Below are 15873 nucleotides of genomic sequence, written 5' to 3' on the forward strand. Positions count from 1 at the left end.
CAGCCTCCCTCTCCAACACACACTCTTGTTATTATCCCCCTTGCCATCATGGGAAAACCCATTTGTAGCAGAAACACCTGATCCAGAAGCACAAAATCCCCTCTTAGAGCCTTGCCAGGATCAGCTTTCCTCCTGTGCTTGGCTGAGTCCTGCTTCCCACTTGAACTGTGGCATGTTGAATTTATTATCTGAGCCCTTTCAGGAGCTTGTAGCTGATAAACAGCACCAAATCCTTCCTGAGTGATCAGAAGTCGCCTTTGGGAACTGAAGTAGCCAGTAGAGGCTGAAGAACTGTGATTGCTGCAGCCATATCTTGCAGTGCCATTTCGTGTCACTCAAAGGCTTTTCAAACGCTTCAGAACTTGGACCCCACCTCACCACAGAAAAAAATCTCTCCTGCTTATCTGCTTGTCCTGTGAATTCAGAGGTACTGTGCAGATGTCTGGGTGTGAAAGGTGATCTTCCCAAGGGTTTTCAGTTTCCTTGGAAGGGCTATAGAAAAGGGACATGTCAGGGAGACAGGGAAGGTGTCCTGGAGCTATACCCAATGTCACACAGCCATGAACAGCCAGGAGATGTTCCAGGGAAGGTCAGCATCCCTTTCTGGCCACGGTCTGTTGCCTGTCTTTCCAAGGGGGTCAGTGGGAGACTTTCTCAGTGATCAGACCTTCAGTGGTCAGGAAGGAGAGAAGGAAGGTCTGGTCTCAGCTGTGCTTGAGGAAACCCAGGACCACAGAGGCATCTTTTCAGGAAGACAGCGTTGTTGTCAATGTCTGTGGCAGCAGAAAGGCTGCTCCACATCTCTGGGCTCTTGCAGGATCAGGGGGCTGTTTTTACAGCCCAGGAGTCCATAGACATGCTCCAACACCCACTGGGACCTGTACCCTTTCATTCAGACTGATTTGTAATTCCTTTTCATTGCACGAAGTCCTGGATCAAAAAAACTGCTTATATAGAGAAAATTTTTGGAATTCCCTTTCCAGCGTTTGCTGCATAAGGATTTAAATATAATCATAAAGCCTGTACTGTATATTCTTTTTGCTCTTTCCACCTTTAGTCCCCATTAGGGATTTGGGTTTGTTTCTGTGTTGACAGCCCCTGTATGTATGTGTTTGTGGTTGTTCCGTGCTGTTTCCTGATTTAATATCAGTGCAGTTACAGGAGAAGGATGCACCGTTAGCATTTTTTGCTCAAAGTATTTTTCAAGCTCCTTTTTGATGTACTGGTCAGGTTTGCAGCTTCTGTGCTCTTGTGGATCAGAAGAGGAAGGATCAGGTTTATTGTGCCCTTTGGGAATGAAGCTCTGTGTTCACCTAAGGAATTCAGCTGGCTGCCCTCGCCAGCCCCTCCATGAAGACCCAGGTGAAGAAGAAAAGTGAAGAAATATTTAGTAAGAACCTGTTATGCAGTGCAATTAAAGTTCTTTTGTGCATTTCTGAGAAGTAAAGATGAGCCAAACTGGAAATGAGGTGGCTTTTACAAGTCCTAAACATGAGAAGAGAAAACATAAGAGACAAAGAAATCATTCCCAATCCTGGAGAAATATTTCTCTTTGCTCTCTCCGTTAGTCAGAGGAACAGTTACTCAGCTGTTAGCCAGACAGGAAAAGAAAGAGGTTCCTGATCTTTGTTTCTTTTACATATAAACAGATTCACAGCCTTGAATAGCCCCAGACCAGATGATTTAAAATCAGACTCAGAGTGTAAATTATGCTTCGTTTACTCAAACAAGATATTTGGCTCAGAGTGCAACTTGTCATTTTATCTTTAGGAAATAAAACTGTGCTTTAGCACGTGTGTCTGTGTGGCTGCTGTGTGTCATGAACACCTCCCAGCTTAAACCTCAGTAGCTCTCCAGTCCCCAGGAAAGCTGGAGATGGTTCCCATCACTGGCCACTCCCAGGACCCCAAGGAGAGTCGGAGGGAAGCGGATCTGGTGTGGCTGGGCCAGGACATGGGGACGGCTCCCTGAGCTGATTGCTGTCCCTGGGACAAGCTGCAGTTGCTCTGGAACTGTTCCTTTGCTCGCAGAGCTTCTCTGCAGAAGGGTTGAATTAGTTTGTGTGGGAGAGCTGACAGCACAGTGGTGCTACAAGCTCTCACCCCGTTCCCCAGGCTGAGTGCTCTCCTGGCAGATTAGCCAGCTGCTGTGTGGATCATTCGAGATCCCATCAACAGTGACTGAGTCTCCTTGGCTGGGGACAGGGATCACAGGAAAATGCAGCAGGGAGAGGGGCAGTGTGAGCTGAGCAGAGGCTGCTGAGGGGATGAAAGGTGCTCAGGGAAGGTTCCTTCATTTCTGTGCCTATTCTAATGGAAATCCTGTGGGCACTCCAGGTGTGCTGTACCAAGGGAGATCATTTCTGCTTGTTTTCCTCTGCTAGGATCAATTCCTCATATGTTAGTGGAGACAGAAACACACACCAGAATTTCCAGCCTATACTCTGTAAGGTATAAAAGAAACAGCTCCTGCAGCAATCAGAAAATGCCCATGCTTCAGCAGTTTCTGTTATCTCCCTTTGGCTAAACTGTAACACAGGTACTCATCATGTTTTTAAAATATATATATTAATACCCACTGTGGCTGAAAATTTAGGGAAAAAAATCTCTGAGTGCTGTGAACTAATCTCCATGTACACAATTAACCACCACTTTATACATTTCTGAGCATTGTGAAAAGAGCACATTGGAGTCTCCTGGACAGTTTTCTCTAAGATTCTCCAGGCTTTCAGTGGGAGTGCCCTGTTTATCTTCAGCATTAACTCTGTATTTGCAGGGGTTTTAATCAGTGGGGTTTCATCCTTCACACATCCAGATAAAGAGCTTCACCCCTCAAAGCTGTGATTACACCTCAGCAACCTCTCTCTTGGCAATGTATGCGTGGTTTCTGTTTTGTGTTGTTTTTCTGGCTTGAATTAACACGTTTCAAACCTCTAATGTACTTCTTTAATAACTGATTTCTAAAAAGAGGGAGAAGATAGAGAATTTCATCCAAGAATTCCCAGCTGGAGACATCTGTTCAGCAGCAAGTCACCTGATGAACAGCTCTAGCCAGCCAAGTGTGAGTTATTTTTATTGGTTCAATGTTTTAAAAATAGATTGTTTTGGTTATTATTTTAATTGATACCTGTCTAGACATTTCAGTGGATTCCTACACTGGTCTTGATGGACTTGGATTTATTTGTCCTGAAGGACGAGTACAGTCCAAACTGAGTGATCCATTCCAAAACCCAGCTGACGGGCTGAAACCAGTAGGAACCAGTTAAATGCCTGAAATGAGGGTTTCCACTAGGGTAATCAAGTTTCCCAAGAGGTGATGGCTTTGATGTATAGCCTGTCATGATGAGTTGCAGGCACTCAGCACCTCTGAAAATCAGCCCATAGCACCTTTCAGTAAATCCAAACAGACGGGGTGTGCGTGCGAGCCCCGCCGTAGGACACACGTCCTCCTCCATCTCCAAGGGCAGCCTGGACTGTTCTGCTCTGAATCACATGATTTGCCATGTTATTTAGCAGCTGTTAAGCTTAGGTGAGCCTGTAGGATCCTGTCAGTGCACACTCAGGCCTAATCCTCTCTCAGTGCATTGGTCCCTGCTGCTCCCTGGCTCCTCCGGGAAAGGGTCGGTCCCGCTGCTCCTCTTGCCGTACTCTCTGGAGGGCTGAGCATCCTCCTGGCCATTCCTCCCCACCACCCAGCAGCTCAAAGGGGTTTTCCAGATGAGAGGGCTGATGTAATGTTCAGTTTTCCACCTCTGTCCTCTGTGTTGTGCCTGGGAAGACGTTGGAGCTGCACAGGCTTTGCGCTGATTTGAAGTCTTGGTTGGAGTAGGAGGCCAGTTTGACTTTGGGGGGGGTGATGATGGGGAAGGAGGCTTAGAAGGGCAAAAAGGCACAAAGTGGATTAAGAGAGGAATGTGGGACTGCACCATGTGCAGGATGCTGTAGCCCCTCCTGCCTTCCCTCCATGCAGGAAGCTCTCAGCCAGCTTGGGAGCTGCTTGCCTGACTTCATTTGCCATTCACTGGCCCAAGCTACTCGCCCTTCTGGGACTGGGAAAGGCTGGGGCTTTGAACTCTTCTCCACACCCCAGCATTTGGGTGGAGAGCACCAACAGCCACTGCTTGCCTGCACTATGCAGGCTGTGGGTACCTGAAGGGAAGCTGTGCAGGGACCCCCCTCTCCTGTGAACCCTGGAAGGGCTGCAGCCTCCCCAGGGACAGTTTAGGAGGGGCAGTAGCAGTGCAGCCCCTCAGTCCTTTCCACACTTCACCCTGCTGAATTATTTGCTGTTTCAGGCATCACAGGCAGAGAACACACCAATATCTTCCCTTTTTTCTTGCCTTTGGAACTTGAATTAATAATTTTTTATCTTTCAAATGAAAAAGAGGGTTTTCTCACTTGAGAAAAGGGAAGAAATGTTTCCTGAAAGCTGTGTTTTAATTGACCCAGGCTTAGGATCGGGAGGCTGAGGGAAGAACTGCTGTCATGGTATTAACTTTATGAAAGAAAGCAAATCTCCACCCTGTTTAAACATGGGGAAAACATCACAGAGGCATCCTGCTGCACCAAATAGTAAACATGTCCATGTATTATATCACTTATGGCTTCCTTAAGAGTTTTATGATGCTGTTCTCAATTACTGTGTTTGCATTTGTAATTAGAGTGCAGAACACATTGTGGAGGCAAATTACAGAGCTAACTTGTCCTTTCAGAATAACCCATTTGCTCAGCGTGCTCCCAGAAGCGTCTCTTTATTCCAGGGACTCCAGCAAGGGAGGAGCCTCCTGTGCTGAGGGGGTTGGAATACACACCTGCTGCAGGGGAGGGAGAGGACAAACACGTTTGCCCCAGGGTTTTGGTGTGCTTAGGCCTGACCTTCAAACCACTGAAACTCCTTTTGGTTTCTATAAGACCAGCCCTGCACAAGTTTGAGCAACTAATGGAGCTGGGGGGAGTGAGGGAGAAGAATCAGGTTTTTTTTTGCTCTGCCACTTCTTTCCTCTCTGGCCTTTGTTGTGTGCCTCTATAACTGGATGAAAATATCCTGTGAAAGTGGCTAAAACCTCCTATGGAAGAGCTGGGATATTAATGTTCAATCACCTAAATAGCTAAATAAAGGTGAATATTCAGGGCTGCTGGTTGTCCTCCAGCACCTTGCTCTTTTGCAGGAAGGGGAATTCTGAAAGCAGCTCTTTGGAGCTGATGCTCTGTGTGCATCCAGCGTTTTTCCTGGACTCCCCTTGGGCAGGGCTCACAGTTTAGGAACAAGGATGACACTTTGCTTCTTGCCAGGTCCCCCCAAGTGCTCCACCAGGTCTGCAGGGGAGGGCCCAGAGCACGGATCTGCTCGGTGGCTCAGGGGGTTGCTGAGCAGTTCCTGACCAGCTCCCTGATGTTTTCCTCTGGCTATCGAGCATCAGAGATCTGATCTTGCTTCAGGGCAGGCTGATTCTGTATTCAGCAGACTGGAGTCTAGGCCAGCTGTGCATTTTGCCTTTGAATTCAGTAGGGAAAAAACCATGTCCAAGTCTGAACTTGGACATGATAATGCTCTGCTTGAAGTGAAAAGGAAGCAAAGTCTCCAGTGTTTCTGCAGTGCTGTGTTTGCAAAGAATCTTTGCAAATTTGGGGTTTTCTTTGGTTTTGGTTTAATGTTTGGGTTTGGTTTTTTTTTTTTGGCAAAACCTGCACTAAACCAGAGGACTTGACTTTTAATGGGTTTATCTGCAAATGCAAGAAACTTCTCCTCTGCTGTCCCTGAGCTGGCAGGGCACAGGAAAGTGTCCTGCAACACATAGCCCTCCCATAGCGTATCCTCCCCATTCCTGGCTAGGAGGAGTCACCTGGCTTTGCTCTCCAGTTAAGGTTTGGGAAAAGTTCAAGGTCAGTGGCTGAACCTTGCACCCTCACCACCAGTGTCCTCTGCTTGTGTGCCAAGGCTTCACGAAACCAGGCTAAAATTGAATAAAGGACACCTAAATAGGCTGCATTCTCCCAGGGTGGCCACACTTGGAGGATTAAAAAACCCAAAGAAACCCTGAACTGTTGCACTCTGAGATTACCACAGGCTCTCTTTTCCTTTCCTTTTCTTCACTTTTCCTGCTATGAAGACATTTGTCCAGCTTTTACTCCTGCACAGGTAACCCACCATTTAATTTCTAATGCAGCTGAGTTAGAAGTTCACCACAACACTGGCTCTGCTCTTGCCACTGCTCAGTTATTAATTCCATTCTCAGTATCTCTTTCATGGGTCAGGAAAGCTGTTTCCTTGGCCCCAGCTTTCTGTCAGGTGCTTGTTCCTTCTGAGCAAAGGTTAGGTCACCTTCTGATGATTCATTGAAAAAACTGGTTTTATTGCTTTCCCTGGGTATGGGAGAGTTTCCTCAAAGAAAGAAGCTGCAGCACATGGGATGACCATCCCAAAGAGAAGGACTGCCCAGGAGGTTTGGTTAGGGGTTGAGCTTAGTGTCTGCTATCAAATTTGTTGTTTAATGGCATTAAATCCAAGAAAGTGCCGAGGGGAATGAGTCTGGACTTTATGATTTGTGTGATTATTTGAGAAGTGGTTTAGGAAGGATATTTTCTGTGGTTGATATGAGAGAAAAAAATTCCACTGTGGTGTGTTGTGGGGCCAGATGCACTCCAGCTTCCCTAACTGTGTGTTTAAATATGGCCCAGGTTCACTGAGCATTGTCAAAACACGTTTGCAAGGCTGACCAGGGGACAGAATCCAGCTGCAGAAAGGAACAAGCTCAGTTTTGCTGGGGGAACAAAAAAGAGGAGGGCGTTTGTCAGCCAGGGGATCAAATCTGTGGAACACCTACTGTTGTTTGGGGAGCTGGGATTTAAAATACACGTCATCACCCTGCCTTTGCTGCCAGTCATGCTGTTTGCTCTACTGCAGCAGACTAACACATGGAAGACTTTTTTTTTAAATAAATGTCCTTCAAAGTGAGAGAAATTTATCTGCCTTATGAAATTGCACCAATGTTTCAAGAAATAGCACAGAGGAAAATTTACATTCATGTAAGATGTCACAGTGGGATTTTGCAGCACCTACGGTGGAGTACCATGTTTTCTGACAGTGTTCACAACAAGAGTAGAAGATAAGCATGTAAAAAAAAATGAATTAAAAGCTCTTTACTTGATGGTATCCCTGTAGTTTGTGCTGTTTTGAACCTGTCAACTGTTTAAGTAACAGCTTGTCAGTGATTGTGGCCCGGCCGAATCCGAGCCCTGGTAGTTTGGCTGCAAATTGTCAAGAGCTGAGTGATCTCCTGGGTTGTGATTTATGACTCCATGAACAATGACAAGAGAGAAGAAAAGGCCCTGGCAATTTTGGAAGCAGTTGAGGAAACAATTAGATCACTTTTTTATTAGGTCATTTATACAATTCTTCCTTTTAAAAATTAGATCCTCGATGAGTGCATTTTTCACGCACTCAGATGCTTTGTCCTGTCTTTCAGTAGAGGGAAAGTCCTGGGCTTTCCTCTGGAAACACTGCTGTGCCATGTCTTTAACTTCCCAGGGGTGCACAGGACTTCCCTGAGCTCACCCACGAGCCCTGGCCCATCTGCACTTGGAGCCCTTTGTACAGCTTAATTCCTGCAGGAATTGCACCGCTTTCTGTACCCTTCTCTCACTGCTGGTTGCTCCCATCCTTCTGCTGACCTGCCCTTTGTCTCCCCCTCAGCTGCTGGGAAGCTTCTGGAACATCTCAGTGGAACAGGCAAATAATACTGATCATGAAAAGCTGGACCAGAATTTTCAGAATTGCCACGTCTTGGGCTTCTTTTGTCCTTTTAGGGTTCTTTTACCGTTCTTCTTTGCAGCAGCAGAACTCCTTACTTGTCATTGTATGTCCTCTACTCATTTCCTCAGCAGCAGTGTCCCCAAGCAGCTGAGCAGTACCAGGTCTCATCTTTCTCTAAGGAGCCAGTGGCATTTCTGTAGAGTTGCCCAGTGTGCTGCTGCCCACCCCCTGAGCTTGGTCCATGTCTCAGAGTTTGCCAGCAGGCTCATGGGAGACAGGTGATCCCTCTGAAAAGACTGTTTAACCAAATTCTCACCCCAATCTTCTTTGCTTCCTTGGAAGTTGTCAGTCAGTGTCTCATGTAGTTCTGCCACAGTGCTACAGTCACATTATCCTTGTTTCTGAATTCTTTTACAGGGAAACTGCCTCCAAAAGTGGCCAAAGCCACCTGGCATCCCAGATGCTCCTCAGAAGCCAAGGGAGCCCAGCACAGATTCAGGCTCCTGGGATGGATTTTGAGGTATTTGGCACCATGGCTAAGTCCATTATAACACGGGTTTCTGCTATGAAAAACAGTTAAATATGAACCTGGGAAATTAGCTCTTGCTGCAGAGGGTCCCATTTCCCTTATTCCCCTTCTTTGGAAAGGGAGGGAGGCCTTGGCATTTTCCCAGAACTGTGTTTTGAGGGATGGGGAAGAAAGCTGTGCTCTGCCATATTGTGTATCCAAATGAGAATGAAACTTATTCTCAGCTCTGAGTTTTATCATTCCCTTGCAAAACCTCCTTCTGTTGTGCTATGCACCAGCAAAAATCCTTTTTATTGCCATTAAAAAGGCAACTGAGGTGCCCACTATTTTATTATTTTTTTTTAGTATTTGTACAGAACTCAGCAAATAAAACCAGGTCCCAGATAAAAGGTGTGTCCTTTCTAGTAAAGCACAAAAAAATCTTAATCTTTGGTCCAGAAGCAGTAGATTGCCACAAATAGTCGGCAGCTAAAATCATTAATCTTTGCTGCTTGCCCAACTGGTACTAGTAGTAAAGAAGATAATACACTAGCAGAATCAGTGACCCACTACAAATTGGTCCTGAAAGGTCCACCAGCCTAAATAGACTTTTGCTGATCCAACACTTGTTAGGAATCCCAACAAAGAGACTATTGGCTCATCTGATGAGCCGCTCACTATTGGGCCTTTTGCAATGGCTGGTGATGGATGACCATACCCTCTTTGAGGGGGAAGATGCAGCTCCTGGTATGGGGCCTTTTCTCATCTTAAATTTGTACTCAATAAATCACAGGTGCAGAAGAGACAGCATCAGTTTCATTACACCTACATGCTCCAGTATCAATCATGCCAACACAAGGGGCTGCGTGCAGTTCATTTCAGGAGGCTCTTTCTGTTCCAATACCATTTCCATTCCGTGGTGCTTTAGCATTCCTAAAGTGTGGAGCCTCTGCAGCGAAACACCGGGGGAGAAGGATGGGATGCACTGTAATTGTGCTCTGGCCACACCAGACAGGGCTCAGCTCACATAATTGGGTTCCCCAGCCCCTGCTTTTGTTTAAGGTAAAGTGCTGAATAGTTTGGGCAATAGTATCACAGATCTGTGGTTGTCACACACCTCTTTAGCTCTTAACCTTCTGTTTTCATTTGCTACTTAGCAATTGCCCTGGAGTGGTCCCCTTTCTGTGATTATAGTATCATTTTCCAATCTGGTTTATGATATTCTTTTAGATGGTGCTATAATCCCATACTTACCCTTACCTAGGCCTAATTGGAATAAAGAAACTGTTTTAGGAACTTCTTCAGTGTTTTCTCATTAAAAAGAGTTTCTGCTGTGTCCTCTCTGTCTGGTAAATACCCTGGGACCTTTGCAAGGTATGTCCATCAGGATTCACAATTTATGAATCTACTGCAGATCTCCCCCATTGTTATGGTAATTCCAATGTCAGCTGTTAAAATACACTTAAAAAGAGGCTTTAGAGCTCTCAGACTTGATATTTAATGTACATAATCAAATACTTTCATGGCATTAAATGCATGTCTAACACTGGCTGTAAAAACGATGAACTATGTTTTTCAAGTGTGATAAAAGGCAATAGATTATTATTCCCCCTGTGTGTCCAAAATCCACTTTGCCATCTTTATGCAGGGAGAGTAATTTCTTAGTGACCAATTATACTCTGATTTGCATAGGAACAGCTATGTTTCATGCAATTAAGTTATCACAAAGTCCTGTCATTCTGCAGCGTTCTGTTAATCTTTAACTCAACGAAAAGCCATGTCAGCAGAGCCCCAACACAGAAAAGATGGGTGTTCAAAGGAACTGCATTAGGAGCACATTCAGGACTGTCAGACAGAACAAGCTTTTCAAAAGGACACTTCCATTCAGTTTAAACCTACAAGGGTGTTGGGCTGACACCTCCATTTATTTGCTGTAGGGCTATAAGGAGAGAAAAAGAGAGACTTTCAGTCTTATTAAAGCAGTATTTGGAATACAAAAAAAAAAAAGGGATTCTTTTCCTCTGCTCCTTTTACTCCATCTCAGCAGCAGATCATAAAGCAGGGACAGCATTTATGCAAGACAAGAAAGTATTGGCTCTAATGTGCATCTGAAAGACTTGATTCTTTGTGAACCAGCCACCAAATCCTAGATTCTTTATTATTTACAAATAGTAGGGAGACAAAAAGGGAGTATATTTTTAAAATGCAGTTGGGAGCACAGAAGTCTCAGTAAAGAGCATCTTCCTGCCATATCTTTTTGTGGATGTCAGGCCCTGAGCTAAGGGTACCAGGATGGTTCAGGGATTTTTCGGGTCAGGTACGTACAGCAGGTTCAGTTCTACAAGATAAAAATGGTAATTGAACTTTGAGAGGACATTTGAGGACAGAACAAGATGTTGGTAACAGATTCTGAACTGGCATTAGGTCGTCAAAACCAGTGTAGAGAGCCCAGCTGCACCTCTAACCCCACCTACTCTCAAATACTGGGCACAGTGTGGTATTTGAAGATATGAACATTGCAGGTAAAAGTTTGGGTATTTTCTGCATAATCCCAAAAATCCCATAATTGCAGCCCAAGCAGGCTCTTCCTGCTAACATTTTCATCATTTTCACTGAAAACTGCCACTTGTCTACTTGTTTTTGTCTCAGGGACCTTTCCTTCTGTGAACATATATTATCTCATATCCATTGCACCTGGTCAATTTGCAGAAAATGTTTCTCTTTCAGGGTTGCCTCTCAATTTTTATATTTTTCACTTTTCATCTCAATTAAAAATAAACCATGCTGTGAGTCACCTTTTTAGTTCTTTTATCATGCCACCAACTCCATGCATTTTTTCACCTGTATACTAACAAAAAGGTCTTTTTAATATATATATAAATGTATGTATACCTCAGTAACTGGTTTTTAGGGCTACTGCCCAAAGAAACTTTTCTTGCCTTTCATTTGCACTGTGCTGCAAAACCGAGTTTTTACTCCAAAGAAACTCTAAAGAACTCTTTGTTATCTTCATTTTGGCCCTAATCTATAATGAATATTAATAGCACTTGTAAGGTGAGATACAAATTTAAAGTTTTAAAACACAGCTTGGATGTTTTCAAAGGTTGCATGCTGGGTAACATTTCTGCCAGTGCCAAAGGGCCAGATTTGTTAGTGCAATTTTAGAAGTGATTTCGACTCCTCTTTTTCCAGGTGTCTAAAGCTTTGTAAAAGCACAAATAGGTATTTTAGGTAAGGTTCAAAAGCACCTTCATCATCCCCAGTGGAAAATAAAATTAAGGTGCTTTTGCAAATGGCATCAGAAGCTTGTTTGCACAGCTCCTGTCTCTACCTCAGTCATTTGCAAAAAGTGGCATTTTGTCATTTAGGTGTCTTTGGGAAGCGTGTCCAGCGTGCCCATTGAGATACCACGGGGCTTCAGCCAGAGGGGAGGTCCAGGTGGCAGATCTTGGACAGAAAACCAAAAACCTGTTCAAATACAGCACAACTCTACTGCTGGCAGGGTCAGGGACCCACCTGCTGCTGATGATCAGGGGTCCCAGGCTACTGGGACTCGTGGAGGAGGGCAAAGCCCTGCTCCCCTGCAGCTGCCCTCTGATAACCGCCTGGGCAGCAGGAAGCTCCCTGCCAGCTGATCTGGCAGGTGAGGGCTGTAATGCAGGCCATATCGCTCCTGGTGAAAAGTTCAGGGCCCCAGGGGACCTCGTGCACAGCACCAGGCTGCGCCTCAGCCTGCCCAGAGGGAGCTCTCTGGCTGGCACAGGCTGCGGTGCCCGCGGGCAGTGCACATGTGTGGGGACACGCGGGGGGACACGGGGACCCTGGCCAGCTCCTCCCACGAGCCTGTATTCACACCTGCCACCCTGAATGACCCACAAAGCAGATGATGCAGTGCACGGCCTCTCAGTCCCAACCCAAACGCACCCAGTGACCCCCAGCGCCGCTGGCAGTGAGCGAGGGGAGCGCTCGAGTTTTGGACAGAGAGTGCTGGGAATGAGCGGCACTGGTTACATCCTGCTGGTATCAGACATGTGACTGTTAAAGGACACGGGCAAGAAAGTGATGGTTTGGGGAGGCCAGTTTACAGCATCTGAGGGTAACCTTAAAAAACACTGCTTTTGAGTGGGTAAGAAAGTTTGTCGTGACCGGGAGGGGGTTTGCTGCTGTTGGTCAAGAGGCAAAAAGCTGGATTAAAGGGCTGACCGCTGAAGTACAACCTGAATCCATTCCCCACAGAAAACAGTGGGGCCCAGACTGCTTCCAGGCAGTCAGGAGTCATGAAAATGTTCTGGAAAATGTTCTCATAACCTGATAAAAGAGCTGATTTAATAAAATTACCATATTGTCAGTTTATGATTTTACTTAGAAATCTTTTGGCCTAGTTCAGGTTAAAAAAAAGAGTCACCAGCTTTAGTTCTTCTGCATAAAAAAAGATCCCATCATTTATTAGATGAATGAAGATATCAATTTCTGTTTAAACATTAACAGGGTGATGCCAAATATTAGTCAGTTCCTAATAATTTTGAGGGATTAAAAAGATAATAAAAGTAATAGTCCATTACATTACCTACTTCAGCAAGATTGTAATGAATGTAATAAATTCCAGATCAGGGTTATAACAACTTCCATCTATTTAAAATGAATTTGTAGGGTTACTTTCATTAACTATGTATATGGAGAAAATGATCTGACATATTACTTTAAAAGAGCTGTAAAACCGATTAGAAGGAAATATGCTTCCCAGACAGTGATCTAGGCCGCTGGGGGGATTTTATCCCTGGGAAGAAGAGGGGGAAAAGGAAGAGAAGAGGAAGGGACCTTAGAGGATGCTGTTGCATCGTGTCTTTAACGTGCCCCGAAGCCGCTTCTCTCCTCAGGAGCGATTTGGGCAGTAAGAGCGGTCAGAGACCGGGAAAGGGATGAAAGCCACTTTCTCTCCTGGCTTTTCTATTCCCTCCACCTCCTTCCTCAGGAAAGCATGGATCTGTTAATGAATAAAGGGCTCTTGTGCTGGGGATTTGTGCATGGAAATGAAACTGCTCCTGGTTGTGGAGCGGCCCCTGGGCAGCCCAGGGGGAGGCCGAGGCATTAAAGGGGACGGTGGCCTCATTGCTCGCAGGAGACAAGGGACCTAGCACTTGACTGCACTACAGAAATTACTGCTGCACCTAGAATGCAGCCTTCATTTATCAATTTCAGAGCAGGGGGAAAGGGAAAGGGAGGGGGGAACCCAACCTCTGACTGCCTTTTTCAGCTCACGCTCCATCTCGCCACCGAGAGCCTCCAAATCCAGCCATGTGTGTTACAAAGGGTCCTGGATAAAGTAACTTAATACTAATGATTTATACTTAATTGGGCCTCTAAGTGATTAAAGTGGCAGTAATGAATAAGCAACATCCTTCTAATTCCCTTTTTCCATTTGGCTTGGCCTGAAGACCCTTTCTTTGTGCGGGATTTGACTTGGGGTAAGCAATGCCAGTGGTTTTTAAGCTTTTAGTAACGTCTGGAATGAGCCACTTGGATCATGTTTACAATAAATGACTCTATAAGCATGTTACCAAGGTATTGGGGTTTTTTTTCTTTTTTCTTTCTTTTTCTTTTTCTTTTTCTTTCTTCTATTGGATTAGCCAGTTGTGAGGTTAATGAATATGCATTTGGCAACCCATGTTTGTGAGGCCAAGTCCCACGTGGGCATCAAAGGGTTTGAAATGTGCGAGCGTAAATATCAGCTTTGTCAAAATATTGATTCACTTTAAGAGTAACAAAACACCCTCCTCCCTTGTACTAATGTGCATAAGGATAAACTAAACCTGCTTTATGTATTTTTTACTTATTTTACTTTTTATTTATTTTACTTTTTTTTTTTTTTTTTAGATCCCTGATTCAGAAGTATTTGATGGTGAGACAGCTTTATGAAATAGCTTTGATTTCACCAGATATTGACAGAGATGAGGAGTATTCAGCAAGTGTGAACAGTCCCTCACCTGACTCTGAGGGCAGATTGCAGTGGAGGGCTGGCTCTGTCATGGGCAATGGAACTGCACTGCAGCTGGTGATAGAACCTGGCTAATTAATGGAGCATGGCTGTGTCATGGACTAACACTAGAGCCCTTTGAGACTGGTTACTTTGGCAAAAATCTGGAGGAACTCTCAGAGCCTGGTGAAACTTTCATTTATTATAGACTTTGGCCTGAATTTTAGAATTCCTGTCCTGTCCTGTCCTGTCCTCTCCTCCCCTCTCTTTCCAAGGTTTCAGGGTCACAGTGAGTGTGGAGGAACCATTTGACACGTTGGGTTTTCTCAGTCTTGCAGTTCCAGCCAGGGGTAATCTCAGTTCAGCATCTTTTGGGATGGTGCAGCAATGATTCAGGAGAAGGCTGACAAGGACATTAGTGGGGAGTAGCAGGGAAGGGAGAGGGATTATCCAGAGCTCCAGAAAATGCCTGGTCAGGAATACAAGAAATGAGAAAAAGCTAAGAGTGGAAGAAATAGGGAAAGAAAGAGAAGTAACAGCAGCATTTGATGCAGGGGGAAAGAGTCAAAGTGATTTCTGCAGTGGGGGGAAGGAGAAAGTAAGAGCAAAAGGTAGATCTATGGAGGAGCAGTTAATATGAGACTGGGGCTTGTCAAAGGTTGAAGGAAGTTAAAATGAAATAAAAAAATAAAATAAAGGCAGCAAATGGGCATTTTGAGTGCTAGAAGTTTATCAGCCTTTGCAGCCTCGAGGCTGGCCATCTCCTCCCAGTGCCTTGGGAAGCAGCCCCCAGGCTGCATCCGGCTGCAGGAGTGGGAGCAGACAAGCAGCACTTGGTTTCCAGCACCAAACCTCTGGCTGCTGCTCCTAGCTGGAGTTTATCATCTGGGAGAGAGATGGATGGGCACTGGGAGCCAGACTTCCCTGGCTGTTCCCTGGAAAACGATTCCTGCTCAGTCCACTTCCACAAACCAACACCACCTTCAGAAGAGGACGAGAAAATGTCACTTGTTGGGGCCCTGGGAGGTGCTTCTCCTCTAGATCCCCAAAACCAAACCATCTTGCAGAGGCAGGAGTGCTGAATGCTCTGCTCTCTGAGAATCCCCCCGAATTCTTCCGAAGAGCCTCGCTGATGGCACAGAGTTCCCAGGGGGACTCGCTCTCTTCAAGGACCAGTTGGCTGCACAAACACACCATTTGCTTTTGCTTCCCTCTGAACCATCCTCACAACACCAGTGTTATAATTGGATCCCCGTGCCTCTGCTGGCCTGTGCAGCACGGGTCATATATGTAAACATCAAACCCAAATAACAACCCCCAAATTTAATTTATTTCTACCTAAACAAGTTCTTTTATCATAAAGCAATAAATTTGTCTTGGTGCTAGCAATTTGTTGCGGGTGACATAACACTGCAAATTGATTAATCGCTACTGTACACGACAAAATGAGAAAAGCAAGGAATTATTATGAATAGCGTCCATCTGATACAGTAGGGATTCATTATTCAAAAGTGTTAGCTAGTGGTTAGCTATCCCCTTGTTGCAGATTACATTCATTTGCAGAATCCTACATCATGCTTACACAAATCAACAAACATGCATTTATTAAGACATGGAATGAAAGCTATTAAAATGTGAA

The sequence above is a fragment of the Myiozetetes cayanensis genome, unplaced genomic scaffold, assembly GCF_022539395.1.
Source record: "Myiozetetes cayanensis isolate MyiCay16 unplaced genomic scaffold, myiCay2020 scf19, whole genome shotgun sequence".
Taxonomy (NCBI): Eukaryota; Metazoa; Chordata; class Aves; order Passeriformes; family Tyrannidae; genus Myiozetetes; species Myiozetetes cayanensis.